Source organism: Pongo pygmaeus, chromosome 2 (genome assembly GCF_028885625.2).
Source record: "Pongo pygmaeus isolate AG05252 chromosome 2, NHGRI_mPonPyg2-v2.0_pri, whole genome shotgun sequence".
Taxonomy (NCBI): domain Eukaryota; kingdom Metazoa; phylum Chordata; class Mammalia; order Primates; family Hominidae; genus Pongo; species Pongo pygmaeus.
In genome coordinates this window covers 9,736,415-9,756,859 of record NC_085930.1, presented here as the reverse complement: position 1 = coordinate 9,756,859, position 20,445 = coordinate 9,736,415, and the positions used below count along the sequence as shown (strand labels likewise).

General features: G+C 35.9%; 1 protein-coding gene across 1 annotated transcript in view; it reads left to right on the top strand.

Annotated features, from left to right (window-relative positions):
* CADM2 (cell adhesion molecule 2) overlaps positions 1-20,445 on the top strand; it is a 579,278-nt gene that overhangs the window by 151,265 nt on the left and 407,568 nt on the right. The gene's annotated exons all lie outside the window — the stretch shown is intronic.

Sequence of the window (20,445 nt, the reverse complement as noted above, 5' to 3'; positions counted from 1 at the left end):
TTTTATTGAGATGGAGTCACACTCTGTCACCCAGGCTGGAGTGCAGGGGCGCGATCTCGGCTCACTGCAAGCTCCGCCTCCCGGGTTCCCGCCATTCTCCTGCCTCAGCCTCCCGAATAGCTGGGACTACAGGCTCCTGCCACCACGCCCGGCTATTTTTTTTTTTTTTTCGATTAGAGACGGGTTTTCACCCTGTTAGCCAGGATGGTCTTGATCTCCTGACCTCGTGATCCGCCCATCTCGGCCTCCCAAAGTGCTGGGATTACAGGCATAAGCCACCGCGCCTGGCCGACTAAACTTATTTTTAATGACTTAAGATGTCAGTCTCATTTACCCAATTAAAGGATTAGTATCTTGAGAGCCAAGAGAGACAGTGGATGCTTCCTTTTTACCATGCTCTTATTAAATAATGAAAAAATGATATTAATTGGTTGGGCTATTAGCCTTCTAGAAGCAGGGGTTAGCATGTGATATCTGCATTAGTTATCTTGCCTCATAACAAATTACCCCAAAACTCAATGACTTAAAACAATGCATATATATAATATCAGTTTATTTGGATTAAAAATTCTAGGCTCACCTTAACTGGGTCATGTAATTCACAGTATCAGACAAAGCTAAAATTAAGGAGTTTGATCACGTACAGTCATCTCAATGCTTGACTTGGAAACAATCTGCTTCTACTCTCACTTGTAGTAATTGTTGGCAGGATTCACTTCCTCGTTGCCTTTTGGACTGAGATGCTCACTTCTATGCCAACAACAAATACATAGTTCTTAACATGGTCATGGAATAGCAAAGAGATTAGAGTCTGGAACAGAATGTGTGGTGGGGGAAAGAAATGGAAAATGAAGTCAAAGTGAAGGGTGGTGGAAAGATTATTTATGACAGTATTTCCCAAATGCCAATATGCATACAAATAACCTGAAACTCTTTTTATTTATTTATTTTTTTAGACAGAGTCTTGCTCTGTTGCCCAAGCTGGAGTGCAATGATACGATCTCGGTTCACTGCAACCTCCGCCTCCCAGGTTTAAGCGATTCTCCTGCCTTAGCCTCCTGAGTAACTGGAATTACAGGCGCATGCCACCACACCTGGCTAATTTTTGTATAAGTAGAGATGGGGTTTCACCATGTTGGTCAGGCTGGTCTCCAACTCCTGACCTCATGATCCACCTGCCTCTGCCTCCCAAAGTGCTGGGATTACAGGCGTGAGCCACCACACCTGGCCTAACTTGGAAATCTTTAAAAATGCAGATTTAAGTTAAGAAGGTCAGGGATGTGCCTGAGATTCTGCATGTTTAACAATGTGACGTTCGTATTGTTGTTCGGGGAATCACACTTTGGGTGGCAAAGAATGAGAATATTAGGATAATTATATAAGTTGCTGGCTTTTACTGTGAGCAAGGAGGGGAGCCATCGGAGGGATTTAAACAGAGAGTAGAGGCAGGAAGACAATAAAAAGGTGATTGAAATAAGCAGATGACAGGTGATAGCATCCTAGATAAAGGCAGCAGCAGTGGACAAGTAAAATATGGAACACTTCTAGGTATATTTCTAAAGTAACATTGACAGGATTAGTTAATAGCTTGGCTGTTGTAAGAGAGTAAGTAAGAGGAGTATAAAAGGACCCCAAGGTTTTTAGCTTAAGTAATAGGAACATAGTGATTGCTTTTTTCTGAGAAGGAGAAGACTGTAGGAGAAGCATATTTGTCAGGGGAGAATGATCAAGAGTTTTTTACAATTTAAATTTGTTTTAAGATAATTTTTAAATATCTAAATGAAGATGTTGAATATATAAGTCGGGAGTTCAGAGAATGGGTCATTACTGGAGATATAAATTTGGAAAGAATCAGAATATAGATGGAGTTTAAATTTATGGGAGTATACGGCATCACCTAGGGAGTGATTTTCAATAGAGAGGCTGTACAAGTACTGAAACACCACAATTTTAGGAGATTTACAAAATGAAGCTAATCCAGCAAACACGGAAAAATAGGTCAAGAGAGACATTTGTTGACAGAGAAAAAAGGGCAACCAGTAACTTAGAAGGAAAATCAGGAGTCACCAGTTTCAAAAGCCAAAAGAAGAAAGTGTTTCAAAGATAAGGGAGTGATGAATGATGTCAAACATAAGATGCAGACTGTGAATTGACCATCGGATTTATCAATCTGAAAGCCACTGATGGCCTTGACAAGAGCAGTTCAGTGGATTTGTGGGCACCACACACCTGACTGGAGTGAGCCAAAGAGAATGGGAGTGGATAAATTGAAGACTGGTTGACTAGGTAATTATTTTGAGGCATTTGCCGGAAATGGGAGCAGAGGCACTGGGTGTTCACTGGAGGGAAAAATAGGTCAAGAGAGGTATTTATGAAAGGAGAAAAAAGAGGACCATGGTTGTATGCTGAATGGGTATATCCAGCAGAGGGAGAAAATGTGATGATATAATAGTAAAAAGTTACAGTTATTGGAATGGTGTCATTGAGTAGGGAAGAGGGGATCGGAACTAGTGCACAGGAGGAACACAAGGCTTAGGAGAAAGTATGCAGGGTTCATTTATGCACCATTTTAACAGAAGGGAAGGAAGCATACATGGGCAGAAGGTTCAGTAGATACATTGATGAAAACTTGCAGAAGTTTTCTGAGTGTGCCCTTTTCTCAGTGAAATTAAGAAGCATGATTGTCAGCCAGGAAAGAATAAAATAAGTGATAGAGGTTTGATAGTGAGTAGAAGATCCAGAGAGTCATTGAGGCAATAGTGAAATGTCCTAGAAAAATATAAAAATTCTGTGTAGGAATAACAACCCACGTAATATTAGTGCCCATGAATTTAAAATTGGATAGCCTCTAATTGTTCTTTTTCCCCATGCATATTTTTTGTCACTCCCATGAAATACCACATGCAGCCTTTAGGGTTGGTGAATTTTTTATGTGCATAATCCAACTCTAATTGTGACATCTTGGGTTATGTATTTTGTAATTCTTGTATTCTCTACATCATTGACCACAATACTTTAAACTTAATTTTTAATTGATTGATAGCTTTAGTGATAAATGAAAGACAATCATGGATTAAACAGTTGGGAAAAAACTTAGACATCATTAAGTTAATTCGCAGCATTTTATGGTTGAAAAAATTGGGAATTAAATCAGTTAACAAAGATGCCCAAGGTCACACTGTTAGTTGAGACCAGGAATCAAAAAGTTGTAAGAATTCTTATGCTTTATTTTGGAATATCCCATTTCATTTTGGCATGTTTTGCTAAAACCACCAGGGTTCTAATAACACAAAATGAGAAAAATGAATACACTTGGTAATTTTTTTTTTTTTTTTGACACAGTCTCACTGTGTCGCCCAGGCTAGAGTGCAGTGGTGTGATCTCGGCTTACTGGAATCTCTACCTCCCAGGTTCAAGTGATTCTCCTGCCTCAGCCTCCTGAATCCGAGTAGCTGGGACTCCAGGCGTCCGCCACCACGACCAATTATTTTTCGTATTTTTAGTAGAGATGCAGTTTCACCATGTTGGCCAGGCTGGTCTCGAACTCCGGACATTGTGATCCACCCGCCTCGGCCTCCCAAAGTGCTGGGATTACAGGCACGAGCCACCATGCCCAGCCCCGCTTGGTAATTTTTTAACCTGAGCCATCTTAATGTAAACATCACTTCTTAATAAAAAAAAGCCATCATTGTTAGGTGTTTCCTACCTGGTAGGCACTGTACTAAAACTTTGCACAAACGATTTGTTAAAGTTCTCACATCAGCATGTTGAGTGAGAATTCTTGTACAGATGGGGAATTTGAAGCTTACCTAATATTAATGACCTGCCTAAAAGCACACAGTTAGTAAAAGAATCATAAATTCAAACCCAAACCCAGCAGAAGCTAGTGACTCTCAAACTCTAAAAGGCATCAGAATCACCAGAAAAGTGATTGTTAAAACACAGATTCTTGGGCCCCATTCCCCAAGTTTCTTAGTAGGTTTGAGATAGAATTCAATAGCACATATGTCCGACAATTTCTCATTTAAATGCTGTTGCAGCTGGTCCAAGGACCTATTTTGAGAACCGCTGCATGAGTTTGTCTTCCTCATAGAGCAGAAGCCTCCTGAATTTTGCTCCAAAAGTTCCTCTTTTTTTTTAATTCTCTTCATCACTATCCTAATTTAAGCTCTTTGTTCCCTACTCCATTCCCTGTCACATCTTGGAGCATTGATATTCTGAATACTTCTCATACTTCCTACAGTGGAGTGAATGAAATATCAGGTAAAAGTTACATGTTTTCTGTTATTAGAAAAAGGTATGATCCTAACTTTTTTATATTCTTGTTTTTTAGTTTAATTATTTCAGTTTCTTTATCGTGGTATGAACATTTTTGACAGTTTAAAAATTATAAATAATAAAAGTTGAATAAATAAAATTCTCATAAATCAATTTATCTAGAAATTATTATAGCTTATTAAGAGCCTATATAGCTTTAAAATATTTAAGAAAGGCCGGGCGCAGTGGCTCATGCCTGTAATCCTAGCACTTTGGGAGGCCGAGGCGGGCAGATCACGAGGTTGGGAGTTCGGCACCAGCCTGGCCAATATGGTGAAACCCCGTCTCTACTAAATATACAAAAAACTATCCAGCTGTGGTGTTGTGCACCTGTAGTCCCAACTACTCGGGAGGCTGAGGCAGGAGAATCACTTAAACCTGAGAGGCGGAGGTTGCAGTTAGCTGAGATCGCGCCATTGCACTCCAGCCTGGGTGACAGGGCGAGATTCCATCTCCAAAATAATAATAATGATAACAACAAGAATAAATAAATAAATTTAAGAAAAAATTTCATATACATTCAAGAAAAATATTCAGACTGTTAGAATTGCTTCTTATGTGAGTGTACTGTGCTCAATCTTTTCCTACTTGTATCTAAAACAAATATCTTTACTAAATCAGTCACTCTGTATTGAAATTCTCATCAGCTCATGAGTCAGATCAAGGATTTTCAATGAATCCCCATTGCCTAATAAATTGAATTCAAACTGAGCACAGAGGAATTAGAGATATACAACATGATATCAATTTGTCTATCCAGTCTGGTCTTCCAGTTCTATCTCCCCATGTCCTATACTAAACATGATTACACTACTTCTAAATATGGCCAGATTTTAGGACTATCAAGCCATTTATCATGCAATCCCATTTTCCTGAAATATTCTAGGTTTTTTGAAATTCTACCGCTTTCTCCCCACTTAGATTCAAGCCATCTCCTCTATGAGGGCTTTTCTAAACTTTTAGCTAGCTATGTTTCTCTCTCCTTCTTTGAATCTTTTGCAGCGAATGTTGGTTTTTATGTGTGCTCTTCAAGATGATACAAATATGGAGAACTCAAAAAGTTATCAGATTTAAACCCAGATGTGAATAATTATTTTCGCTTATTTGAGTTTTCAGCTTTGGTTTTCTTTTTGATTAAATTAAGTAATAATATTCATGTTGTAGAGGAATTCTAAGGATTAAATTAAGTAATACATTTAAGAGGCCACGGCATATTCTTATTAAAGGGTTCTCAGTAAATGTTAGTTCTCATAATATTCATTGATCTTCTAGTTATAAGTCACAGAAATCTTAGTCAAATTACCATGAGAAAAGAGGGAATGTAATGTTTCTGTCTCAAATGACATCATTAGAATTGTTTCTCTGCATATCTTTGTCTTTCTAATTGGCTTTATTATGTGGACTTTTACTCATGTATATGTAGATGGATATTTTCATTATTACAAATAAATATTTATAGCAACAATTATTTGTATACATTTCTTCTGAGAGCAATATACATATATATGTATATATACACACATATATGTATATACAGATATATATGTATATATATAATACATGTTTTGAGTTAAATTGTGTCCTCTAAAATTCATATGATCAAGTCCTAATCTCTAGTACCTCAGAAAGTGGCTTTATTTAGAAACAGTGTAATTGCAGATGTAATTAGTTAAGGTAAGATCGTACTGGAGTTAAATGAATTGGAAGACCAGATTGAACACACTAATTGATGCCATATTGTATATCTCTAATTTGTATGTGTTTGTTTTGGATTCACTTTATTAGGCAATGGGGATTCATTGAAAATTCTTGAGCTGAGCCATGAACTTACGAGAATTTCAATTTAGAATGATTGATTTAGTTAAAATATGAAGTTTGGATACAAGTAGGAAGAGACAGAGCACATTACATTCACACAGGAAGCAATCGTTCAAAAGTACAGTGGGCATCTAATTCCAGTATGATTAATATTCTTCCCCAAAAGGGAAATTTGGACACAAAGACATAACCTAGGGAGAATGCCATGTGAAGATGAAGGAAGAGATCTATCATCCAAGGAATGCCAAATACTGCAAAGAAACCACCAGGCCAAAAGAGAGACATGAAACAGGTTTTTCTTCACTCCATTCAGAAGAAACTAACTCTGCCTGATACCTTGATCTAGAACTTCTAATCTCTAGAACTCTAAGGCAATACATTTGCTTTTTTAAGCCACCCAGTCTGTACTACTTGTTATGGCAGCCCTAGCAAGCTAATACAACATATTTATAAGATTATCTATCTATCTATCTATCTATCTATCTATCTATCTATCTATCTTCTGTGTATCCATCTACCAATTCTTCTATAAATATATTGGATATATGTATGTGTGTGTGTGTGTGTATATATATATATATACACATGTATGCATATGTTTGTTTATGTGTGTGTTCTTGATTAACATCTTTCTGAAATTTCCAGTAAAAAATGAAACAGAACAAAAAAAAAACTTTGATTTCTATTAGTGTTCTTACAGCACAGAAGTTTCTGACAAACTTTACTGGATCAATCTGGACATGGTAACACACTCCTGTAATCCCAGTGGTTTGAGAGACTGAGGCAGGAGAATAACTTAATGCCAGGAGACGGAGACTAGCCTGGGCCATGTAGTGAGACCCTATCTCTACAAAAAAATAAAGAAATTAGCCAGGCATAGTGGTGTGCGCCTGTAGTCCCAGCTACTTGGGAGGCTGTGGCAGGAAGATCAGTTGAGACCAGGAGCTTAAGGCTGCAGTGAGCTATAAATAGACCATTGCACTTCAGCCTGGGCAACAGAGTGAGACTCTGTCTCTAAATAATAATAATAATAATAATAATAATAATAATAATAATAAATTTTAAAAAACTCTACTGAAGCCCTTTCTGAGGTTTAGTCCAAGTACCGTGGAGGATATGGTTCTTTGGTTTTCCTGTCTGTGTCTTACACTCAGGGGAATATAATTGACAGCCTCATCGTAACTGCATTTATTGAAAGCGGTGTTTTCCTCAACAAAGGTAATCTGGCTTACCAGAACATGTCTACTACAGTTTTTCCTTTTTCTTTCTTTTAATATTATAATTTTTGCTCCCTGATACATTGGGAAACAACTATACATTTGTTTTGAATTGCTGTTTATTCAGTCTCCTGCAGATATTTTATAAACTTGAAGATGCAGACTTTGTGTTAGTCATCTTTTTATCCCTTATATCAAAAACTTTATAAAAGGAAACATTTCAATAAAGTACTGGGTTAAAGTTAATCTAACTAAAAGGAAAAAAAAGGAAACCAAAAAATAATGCAGAAATATACATGCTCAGAGAGTAATCTGCAAAATACAAGAGGGGACATTGTCTCAGGAAAGCAGGCTATTAGAAATTTTCATTTTATGATCTCCTTTCATTCAGAATTCCAGATAAAGCTCTCCATAAATCCTTATGTAGCATTTATTTTTTACTAATAATTTCAACATGTGGATTAGCAATTAAATTTGTGACAGCTCTCAGAAGCATTGTCCAGGGCTTAATGCACATATGTGTTACCCAGGATCTTATTAAAATGTAGATTATGGTTAAGTACACATGAGATTGCTCTAAAATTCAGTATTTCTAACAAGTTCCAAGATGGAACTATTGAATATCCTGTGTAGGCCACACTCTGAGTAGCAATAACTTAAACTTGAGCACAAGGTGTGCACCAAATCCAGCTGTGGATGTATTTAGCCAGCGCAAGACTTCAATTTAAAAAAAAAAATGAAAATGTCTTCTTATGAACTTGAATGCACCCATTTGTCCAATACCTTCTTTATTACTTTAAAACCTAAGAATTCACAAATTTAAATTGTCACCTAGCTGCCAGTGAATGTTTGAGGTTTAGATACCTGCTCATTGATCTTCTCCATTTGTACTAAATGATCCCAGCAACTCATGTGAATGTTTCTAGGGGAGGCTGTCAGGGAGATGCACCCTCTCTGGGATTGCAAAAAGGGTAAGAGATTTCTGTATTTTTGTTAAAATATTTGAGTATGTTGAGGGCTTACTTCAATCATTTCTAGTAGTTTCTATTCTCCCTAAATGGATGGAATATGTATTATGTTGTCAGTGGCAGGGAGGAGGCGGTAGAACAGTGAAGTGTTGGTTTGCTGGATTTTAATTCTCAGAGAACAGCAGATAGTCTACAACCTTTTAGACTTTCTCTTTAAGAACTTGCCATGTCCAGATCAAAGGAATTTATTAGGCTTTTAGCTCTCCTGTTTTTTTTTTTTTAGCTCAAAATGAACAAATTTTCTAGTACAAAAGAAATGCTTTAAAAGAGTTCTTTTAGTCTTTATTTGAAATCTCCTGCTCTCCTTCAGTTCATAGATGTGTCGTACACTGAATGGAGGAATCAGACTACTACACTTTGATCATTTCACTATCTTGTTTGATTAGTGTTTTCAAACTATGGAGTTTATCAGCAGGGGGCAGGTTGATCCCTGTGGCTTATAATGGGCAAAGTATGGGGGAAAAATGGGTTTTTAGAAATCGTTTAAGATCAATCAGTTTCCTCCTTCTTCAAGGTTTAAAAATAACATCATGGACAGATAGACTTTGACACAGAATAAGCTCAGATATTTCCAAAGGGAAAACTGACCAGCATGTACAGTGCACTTTTTTCCCTCCCTCTTTCTCTCTTTAAAATCGTGACTTCTAGTCCTTAGATTATTACAAACTATAATCAAACTCAAAAAAAAAAAAAAAAAAACAGAAGCACAAGGTACAACTGCTCAATTTTAATTTTCATTTACTGAGCAAACACCACTTTCAGAATGAAAGTTAAGGTGGTTAAATAAGATTTTAAGAATTCAGCTTTTTGGAGTAAGGCATTGAATTGTATTGCATGAGGCAATTTTAACTATTGCTGTGAACTTGGGTTATTCATCCTCCCCTTAGGGATTGTCAATTTGCAGTTCCATACCTCTAATTCAAGAGAAATAGCTTTGCTTCTGATTTAATAAATAACACCAACACATAGGCTTTCTTTTTTGGTATTTTGGAGGTATCCTGAGTGGCAACGCTGTGCAGGTTGTCAGCTTGTGACTTTTTACAATGGCTGGCAACAGATGATGAGCTGAAGGACTAGCTTCCTTTGTAGATCTGGGGAATGCTATCTGATTATGGATTTTTTAATTTGGGAGTAAATGAGATCATGTGGGACTTTCCAGTTTAAATAAATTAAGTAGTTTTCAATTTGAAATGAGCAAAAAGGACCAAATGAAAAAGATGCTAGTTAGGCCAGATTCTAGACAGAAAAATTTGCCTTAGGCACCTCCTTGCTTCCTGATGTTCTTCTCTGAGGCAGCCAGTTGATGAGTAGGCGAAGGGGTTGGCTGTCTCTTAGGGTTAATCATGATATTAAATGTCCATGTCTTCTTTACCTAGTTTATTTTCCAAAGCTCTTTTTTTTTCTCCCCTAAGTATTTTTCATCTCACTTTATATAAAGGGGAGAATTCTATATGAACTATTTCATACTCGAACTGAATGACCACTAGCTCAAATAACCAGATGAAGAGAATTTTAATGAAGAAAATCTCAGGCAGCTTTACAAAATAAAATGGAGAATAAAATGGAGATATTTGGGGATTTGTAGACCTTCTAAAACTCATTTTTTAACTTTTACCTTATTAGTCAATAACAATTTTAAGTTTTAATTTCAGGTAGAGATAGTAAATATAAATACATGAAATATTCTATTGTCTTTATCTGAAAGCAAGATGCCATTGTATGTTATTGTGTCTTAGAGTTAAACATACAGTAGGTAATTATTCATTATATCTGCCTTAATTCAAAAAAGATTTAATATATTTGAGTTCTTCTGGGACTTTTAAGAGTTTACAAGAATATGTATTCTATGTGTACCAAATTTCTGCATCAGTTAAATCTTTCAAAATGAAATCGCTAACCATATCACATACAATGCTTTGACAGAAGGATTTGGTACATGTTTGTTTATTAATTATTGGTAAATAATTACTTTTTCTTTTAGTCATTAAAATTTTGACAATATAGGTTTTTTTTTTTTTTTTGTACTTAGACATGTCAAGAATGGGATGATGCCAGCAATGTGGTAAAAGATGAAATACAATTTCAAGAGATTTCTCTTAGGAATTCATCTCTTCTGCATTTACACGATTGCTGCTTCACTCCATTACTAATAAGCACTAAAATGATCTCTTTGCCTTAAGTATTCTCTCCCACTCCCTTTCCAATATAGCCTCCAAATTGAGTCCAGCATTTTCTTCATAAAATAGAAAACTTCTCAAACCACTCCTCTCCCTCTGATTTTTAAATAGCTCTCCAGCTGTTGCCAGCACAACTTTCCCATGTAATCACTCCACACTTTCACCATTCCTCCCAGATGGAGCAACTTCAGGTCTCTGCAAATGATACTTTTGTCAGGCTTTTGTACATGCTATTCTTTGCCTGAGGACTTTGCATTTATTCTTCAAGAATATGCCTAACCATCTTACCATCTGGGAAGTGTTTCTTGACACCTTTTCTTCCCACCTATCCCAAGAATATTTAACACTTCCTCCTCTGTAGTTCCATTAGATATCAAATATAGCACTTACCATGGTAGCTTGTGATTGTTTTATTGCTTGTTTCTCTACTAAAATATGAACATCGTGAGAGCCAAGAACATATTTTATTTCTGGAAAATTCGCAGACCCATATTATACTACACAAGTACAAAATTTTAATAGTTGCCTAGTTCCTTTGTTCTCATGCTTGAATCCTGCCCTTTCTGGGTTCCACATCTTAGAAATGGCACTAATATTACCTAGTTTTCCTAACTAGATATCTGGTGTATGTCATGGAATATGCAATTTGCGGGAACTGCAAACGTAGTGGTAGGTGGTTCAAGCTATACATGAATTAGAATCCAGAGACCAACTCTTACAAAGTACACGATCTTGGGTAATGTCCTTAATCTCTCTTTGTTTCTATATTTCTTTAACTCTATAATGAGGATGACAATAGTACCTTCCTACTTTTTAGGGCTGTGGTGAAGATTACTCCATACTCCCTTGAAGTGAAATAAAGCTGAAAATTAACACACAGGATTGCTGCCTAAAGTCCCTTTAAATTTAGGCTCATAGCCTTGTTGGTGTCTAGCAATCCTATCATATTCCCACTCAGCTCTTTTTTTCATTAAGTTAGATGACCATGTTATTCTCTCTTTTCTCTTCACCTTCCATATATCTCTCATTCTTGCTTTCATCTGATGATTCTGCTTCCTATATTCCTGAGAAAAATAGAAGCAACCAGAGTTGAAGGTTGCACAGCATGCTGCCAACACTTTCATCCCCTAACAACCTCTGTGCTCACTAAGCTGCTTTCTGTCTTGCTATTACTAGCTGTGACTAGCAAAGACCAACTCCTTCAATTTTGTATGGACCCCACCTTCTGTCACATGGGACTGCTGCAGAGCCCCTGCAATTGCTTCTTCTTTTTCCTCCATCAGATGTTTTCAACTTCCCACAGGATCTTTCTTAACAGCATACAAGCATATTTCCCTCATCTTAAAAAAATTATGATTGAATCCACTTCCCTTGCAGCTACAGCCCCACTCTCTCCTCCATATATTTACAAAAAGATCCTCAAAAGAGTGGTTTATGCTATTTGTACTTGTCTTATTCTTGTGTCTCCTTGCTACTTTAGACTCATTGCAACTGGCTTTCTACTGCCATCAAACTGTTCTAGTCAATGTCAGTGGTCAATTTAGTATTTTCATCTTACCCAATTAAGCAGAAATCTTTTATGCACTTAGTTACTGACTCCTGTGTAAATGAAATAAAATGAAAATTTTATTGATTTGCCAGCCACAAATTCAACTTCTATGTTTCTTTTCTTCTCATAGGATGATTCTCTTCCATCTCCTCGAATGCTTCCTTCTCAACTACTGTATCTCTAGACTTTGGCTAAGTCACTGGACTCCTCATTTCTATCTACTTTCATTTGAGTGGATAATGTTTAGTTCCATGCTTTTAAATATCTCCCATGACCCGGTGATTTTCAAACTTATATCTACAGTATGAACCCTTCTTCTGAAGTTCAGACTCATATATTCAACCAGCAACCACAATTTCTATAGCTACAGGCATTTTCAAGTAATCATGTTCAAAATTCTGTCCTTCTGTTCCCCAAAATGTGTTTCTTTCAAATCATTTCACATTTCAGGTGTAGCAGTTCCACCCTTTTAGTTTCTAAGGACAAAAAACTTGGAAGCATTCTTTACACCTCTTTCAATTACATCCTACATCAGATGCATCAACAAAATTCCTTTTGTTTCTGCCTTCATTATATACCCAGAATCACTCCAACACTCGCTACTCTCCCATGCAACTAACCTGGCTCAAGCCATCATCATTTTTTTTCCTTTTAATAGCCACTAATAGATCTCTCTGATTCTTCCATTACTTCTCCTGCAAACTATTCTTCAGGCAGCCAGAGTGATTCCTTAAATATACGATAAATATAACTTCCTTTCTCTGTTATCTTTCCATTGCCTTCCAACCTAGAGTCCTTAGATCAGACATTTGCTGTCTCTTATCCCATCTCCAGGAATACCTCCATAGTTGAATTTCCCTTTTCGTTTAGCACTTTACTAAAATGGCAGTCACCCCTGCCCCCCTTATGAGAGTTTTGTCCTCCTTTTCAGATATTTTTCCCCATAGCATTCATCACTACTGATGATAAATCATTAATTTACTCACCTTAATTTTGTTCTCTTTCCACCAACTAGAATGTAAGCTTCATGAGATAAATAATTTTTATCTATTTTGTTTACTGCAAAATTTTCAGAACTTTAAAAGTACTTGGGACGTAATAGGGTTTCATTCAATACTTGCGAATAATTAAGTGCATTAGGAGCTGTTATTATTTAAATGGTCTGTTTCATATTATCTGATATTAATTACAAGCATTTTCAATTTGAAGCCTGCTTGATTGAATCTATCACATTGTACATGCTCAGTCATTTTAAAAATAATCACTTTATCATATGTGGAATGGTGATTTCTAAAATCTTAAAATATGTTTAAGATTTTAATTTATATTTATTTAAGATGAATTTAATTAATACATCTCCAACTTTATTAAATATAATTTAATTTTAATAATTCTGAAAACATTTTAAAGGTTGTAATGACCTAGAATCATAATTATCCTACAATGGATATGGGTTTGCCTTTAATTTGCATTGGTGTTTTATTATACACAGGAACTTAGTTGTTATTTAACATATATTTTTAATAACAGTTAACTTTGTTTTGAATTTGACTCTTTCAAGTTAAAGTGGATGGCAGAAATTTAACTCTGACATCTAAGCTGCGCTACCTCATTACTTTGCTACCAATAGTTTTAATGAAAACAGAAGGACCCTTTCCTGAGTGTTTTTATTCTTTTTACTAAAGTCTTTTGTGTCTTTGAAAGCATCCTTTGTCTTTCTGGTAGTCCACCATTTCCCATTGTTTCAATAGCAATGTTAATACATGTCACTTCAAACTTTTGCTTATATTGTACCTCTCTTCACCTTTTACTAAATTTTTAACTCTCATTCACACTGGCTGTAATATGATTCTCCCCTCGTTTCCAACCTCATCCCAATCTTTTCAAATAAATCTTATTATGGGATCCAGAGCAATAAGTAATAATGAGAAAGGCTTTTTTTTTCTTGATGTCTTTGAGATAACAAGGGTATTCAATTAGGAAAAGAGGAAGTCAAATTGTCCCTGTTTGCAGATGACATGATTTTATATTTAGAAAACCCCATCGTCTCAGCCCAAAATCTCCTTAAGCTGATAAGCAACTTCAGCAAAGTCTCAGAATACAAAATCAATGTGCAAAAATCACAAGCATTCCTATACACCAACAACAGACAAACAGAGAGCCAGATCATAAGTGAACTCCCATTCACAATTTCTACAAAGAGGATGAAATACCTAGGAATACAACTTACAAGGAATGTGAAGGATATCTTCAAGGAGAGCCACAAACCACTGTTCAAGGAAATAAGAGAGGACACAAACAAATATCAATTGATATTTCAGTGTTAAGTATCTCAATGTTAATATCTCAGTGCGAAATTGTTGCAGCCTTCGTTATTCTACCTATGATGACGTCCTGGAACCACAATATTTAGCCCCAATATCTCTATCAGATTTAGACATGCTACCTAGCTATAAGCCTGGTAAGGGGAGAAAAAGTCATATCTTTTCCTCACTCATCACAAGGTTTGTGGCTGAGACCTCTGTAACAAAAGTGAGATTAAGAAAAGAAAACACACACAAAAAATATTTAATATATTTTAAATGACATAAGAGACATCAGAGATGAAGACCCCCACCAGATCAGGAAAACCTGTATTTTTATGGGCACTCATGCAGAAGAGAATAAAAAGGTATGACCTAATGGTAATAAACCGAGGGGAACTTAGAGAGGTGAGGCCTGTTTGTTCAGATTCTCATTAGTATCTGTGTTGATTTTTCTTCCTTCAGATATGGGACTGAACATCTGTCCCGTGAAGATCTTCAGGGTAGAAGGGAAGGAGAAGATCAGAGAGTGATCTTCCTAGGTTTTATGGCAGGAAGAAATGGAAAAATGGCTGGGGCAGGAGTTTCTCAAATGCCAAGGTATTTTAGGGTAGTGTTTCCTGCACGCCATCACCAGTTAAGGGGTGTCATAGTTTTCCAAGCTACCCTGTACATATCATTCTAAAATAAAACTCTAAAATTATATTTTTCTGTGAAGATTTTACTGCTAATGATAGAAAGCAAATAAACAAACAGGATATTACAAGATGAGCAATGGGAAATAAAAAGACTGCTTACATTCTTATAACAGAAGAATCTAGTCTCCGTATTAGATTTCCTGGTAAGATTCCCTGGTAAAATCATAATAAGAGCAGACAGGAAGTGTAGCTTAATCCATCTCCTTCTAAGAGTAAAAGTCTCAGAAGAAATCACTTTAAATTCACACTACATAATAGAAACATATGAAGTAAAACAAACATAATTTTGAACTCTTCGGTAGCCATTTTTTAAAAATTATTTTTAAAAGACAACATTAATTTTAATAATGTATTTAGCTCGATATATTTTAAATGCTATTATTTCAACCTGTAATCAATATGAAAATTATTACAAAGATATTTTAGATTATTTTTCCAGTGTTAAGTCTTAAAATCCAGTATGTATTTTCTACTTATAATCCATTCAGTCAAGACTAACCACATTTCCAGTGCTCAGTTGCATTACCAGGCTAGTGGTTGCTGTATTAGCCATTGCAGCTTGAAGTAAAATAGGGTTAAGTGAAGAGCACTCCGCTTTGATTGGAGAACACAATTCGCATTCCTAAAGACCTAATTCAGGATAAATCTAGGGGGATTTCAGCCAAATCCAGATGTCTCTCTGAATTTTCTCTCAGTGTAGCAAAGGGACTACTCAGGGAGTATTCTGATTTTAGGAACTACTAGTCTTCTAATCTTCTTGCCCCAGTGGCTTTACATCAATTCAGGACAGGCAAAAGAGACCTAAGGGAAAAGAAATTTGTCATGTCAGACCTGCTTACTAAGTAAGCTTAAATCCTTAAATCTCTATTTCCGCATCCATACGATGGAACTCATAATATTATCTTTCTTATAGGATAGTTGTAGGAGTTGAATGACATCATGAAGATAAGAGATAAGCCCGGCACCTTGGTAAATAATTATTGCACAATAAATGCTAGCTCTTACTATCTATTTCTGTATATGTAAAGGCTCATTTAACCTAAATACATATTAACATTGTTGACTCATAGTAGACCTTCAACAAATGTTGGCTTATAGGAATTGCCTACAAATTAAATGTCAAGTCGTTTTTATAGCAAGTTTTCGATATTTTGAAATTTTAAGAATCTTAGAAAATTACCACTTATGTAATGGTGGTGGGCAATGGTGGAGATGGCCCTTTCCTATCTGCTTATCCTCCTTCTGATAGCAAAATTGGAAAATGACAAAGACATCAAGCACCCAGCATTACTGTTATCTTCCCTGAGAATGAGAGAGAATAATCATGTTTTCCTAGTACCAAAGCAAAAGAAAAACAAACAAAAACAAAAACAAACGAACAAAAAAAACCTCAAATAAATCTAGTGTTTGGAAATAATAAATACGTTAGATTTTCTTTGTTCAATGAACAAGGTGGTTTATGATTGATATGTTTTGGCTGTGTCCCCACCCAAATCTCATCTTGAACTGTAACTTCCAAAACTCCCATGTGTTGTGGGGGAACCCAGTGGGAGATAATTGAATCATGGGGGTGTGTCTTTTCCATGCTGTTCTCATGATAGTGAATAAGTCTCAGGAGATCTGATAGTTTTAAAAATGGGAGTTTCCCTGGACAAGCTTTCTCTCTTTGCCTGCTGCCATCCATGTAAGACATGACTTGTTCCCCTTGCCTTCTGCCATGATTGTGAGGCTTCTCCAGCCATATGCAACTGTAAGTCCATTAAACCTCTTTTGTAAATTGCCCAGTCTCGGGTATGTATTTATCGGCAGTGTGAAAATGGACTAATATAATAATTCATCTATTTGAGTGTAAATGCTCATGACATGTCATTTATAAACTTTTGATTATGTGCAATGTCTCTGGTTATTCACATTGTTTTAATAGTCAAATACATTTATTACTCCAGGAAGAAATGAATATGGATTTCATAGGTGATATGCTTAACTCATCTCTTCTCCCAGACATTAAAATTCAATTTTCCTTTTTATTTTAAGAGCAGAGATAATTTCACCTGATAAAATGTAAATGTGGCTAACATATTCTCTGTCTTGTTCATTAAAAAGCTTGTTGCCTTTAAACTTGTTTACTGTACCTGTTCCTACCCTCAACTTCATTTCCCATCATTTTATCGGACATTTTTAGTATTCTCCTTGTGCTAAGGAAAGTTTCTTTCTTCCATAATTGATAAGATAAAAAAAAATAAGACTTAACAACTAGTTCATTTTTTACTTAGATGGTTCTGCAGCCATTATTTGCGGCAGAAAGCACATTCTTTCCCTGAGGCCAAAACAATTATCTGTGACATCATAAAGAAGTGAAACTGGCACATGTGAAAAATGCTTGATGCATTTACTTGATGAAAAGAGGAGAAAAAGGTTAAAGGTCATTTTGTAAGTGGTATTGGGAAGCATTGAGCATATAGAGTGTGACACTACAATGCATAGATATACCTTTTTAAAAAGTGAACACAATTATATTTGCATTCTTGAAATCAGAGCAATGGTCAGTCAAGTATTTATGATTGTCATAGAATGAAGAGCAATGTGTGTTTTCTGCCTGGAAGAATCTCATCACAGTGTGAATGACTGTATTTAGAGCACATTCAAAGAAACAGAAATGCCTATAATCAACCATAATACTTTTGTAAAAGACAGATAAGATAGTATAAGAGGATAGCATCCCTTTCTTTCATGGATCCCTAGAATGATAAATATTTAAGCCTAAGGAAATATAAATATAACCAATATCCAGAAAACTAAATAAGAAAGAAAGCAGTAGCAGCTGAACATAGAAGCATTTAACATGGGGCAAACAATGCACACTCTTTTTTATGTATATTTTCTTTGTTTCTTCTTCTTTTTTTTTTTGTTGTTGTTGTTAAACCCTAGACCCTTATGATGAAGGAGCGGCAGCATGATATGAGGGAAATATTGCCCTGGGACAGAAGAATCTTGGTTTCTTTTCTCAGCCAGGCTACTAACTAACCCATGATCTCAAGGAACTCAATTTCTCCCCCTGGGTTTCAGTTTCCTTATCTGTAAATTGAAAAAAGTTAGATTAGAAGCTCTCTAAAGTCTCTTTCAGTGCAAACATTCCCCATTTCTAATTTTACATTACAAATCTACTTGTGGTACCAGAGGAAAAAAAATAGAACCTACAAATCTGGCCTCAGTAAATAGTGCACAATAAATGAACGATACTCCTTGTGTGCTTTCACTGATTCCTGTTCACATATGAATTCTTGCTATAATTAAAAATGAAGCTATATTGTTTTGTTGTTCAGGAGAGAATAACTAAGTAGAAACAAATAATACAATAACATACATTTGTTTTATTCTATCAACTAGTAGAAAATATGCCTTAAATTTTCTTGTTTTTATTCCATCTCAAATATTCCAAACCTAACTCTCATTTTAAAAGCCTGCCTCACTCAATCGTCATTAAATATGATTTCAAAATGTTTGCTTTCTGCTGATGGCATGTCAGTATCACATTCTTCCCACTCACTAAGATCTATCCATCCACAGCCTTCCATCTTTCCTTCATAACTCAGCTTAGATCTAAGCAAATCAAATTCAACTTCTCAGCAACTCGCAGGAAAAAAGCACCAAGAGTATAAATCAATAGCAGTAAGAGCTAAACTTGAAATGTTAACATAAAAAGATTTTAACATGATGGCCATGTATGATCTGAAGTTGTATGGAAGGAAGTGTTATCTCTGAGACAGAGATTTATGATACAAAGAAGAGAGATGAGGAAGTAATTTAGCAAGACAGCAGAGACATGAAGGATGTTGTCATTCATAGCAGAACAATGGAGTGACTATACTGTGGTCACCTCTGTTTGTGGCCTTATTCTTTCTGTATTTTTACTCTGTTCCTGCCTTTCCCAAGTTTAATTGCTTGGGTCCTTCTGGACCATAGATTGATCACCTCTCCTTCTCTTTCTCCCAGCCTGCCAAAGAAAAGTCAAAGTGTGATTAGTTTGTGGCAGAGTGATTCAGTGATCTTTTTGTCCAACTAGTCCCATTTAGGCCAAATTTCTGGAAGACTTGGCCTTTCATAGCCAAAGTGGGCATTAAAAAGTGCTTTGTTGGACAAAAGAACCACCAGTTCCTGGAGGTAAATAATGTTTCTCCTATAAAAGGAAGACTCTGCAGTGTTTCTATTACATTGCATTTTTTTCTTCTTTATACTTATAATAAATCTCCCATCACTTGGAGCAACACAAATGAATCTCTGTAGCTTACAATCACAGAGACCAACTAAAATAATAAATATTTCTTGCTTGTTTTCAAAGCTTGTGTATCCTGGGATGGGGGTGGAGGAGAATAGGCTTTATGATATTTCCTTCTCCCATAATTGTAATTGCTTGAGAATTATAGTAGAGCAACAAACCTGTTTTCCAACAGTATATTAATTTAATTATTACTTTATAGCTGAATACCACTCTTCCATTTTCAATGCAGTTACAACTGTTTTAAATATATACATGGTGAATAGCAGCCAAGTGACTAAAGTGAGAAGTGAAAACTAGATGACCTAACTTTGGACCCTCTTTCCAATGCATCGCAGTACCTTCAACCCTACATTGTTTTTCCCTTCTCCTTCCCCTTCTCTAACTCTATGTCAGCCACACTGGCCTTTTTCCTAGCTCTTAAAGACATGAAGCGACCCTCTTACCCCAGGACCTTTGCACTTGTTGTTCTCTGTGCCTGGAAAATCTCCCCTCAGGTATACGCATAGCTGAACCTCAATTTATGCACACCTCTGTTTAAAATGTATCTTCTCATATATGTACCCTTTGCATATATGCTCATTCTGAATTAACATCACTCAGTATTCTCTATCCCCTAGTATTTCTTTTTCATAGGCCTTAACACTAATATATAAGATATAAAATTATCTCATATATTTACTGGGTTATTATTACAATTTTCAAAATGGATGTCTGGAAAGGAAGTTTGATGAGTGTAGAAATGCGTCTCTTCTGTTCACTGCAATATCCAAAGGTCCTACTATAGTATCTGTCATAGGGTAGGTGTTCAATAAATATTTATTAAATGAATGAAACAAGACATTAATGTAGGAAAATGTGTTGGAAGTCTCATAGAGTTATTCAAACATAAGTCAAGAAAAAAATAAACAGAGAAGTAAAATTTACATAATTCTAAAATTTACTTCTAGGATTTCTTTCTTTTTTTTTTTTTTTTTTTTGAGACGGAGTCTTGCTCTTTCGCCCAGGCCAGAGTGTGCAATGGCGCGATCTCTGCTTACTGCAAGCTCCGCCTCCTGGGTT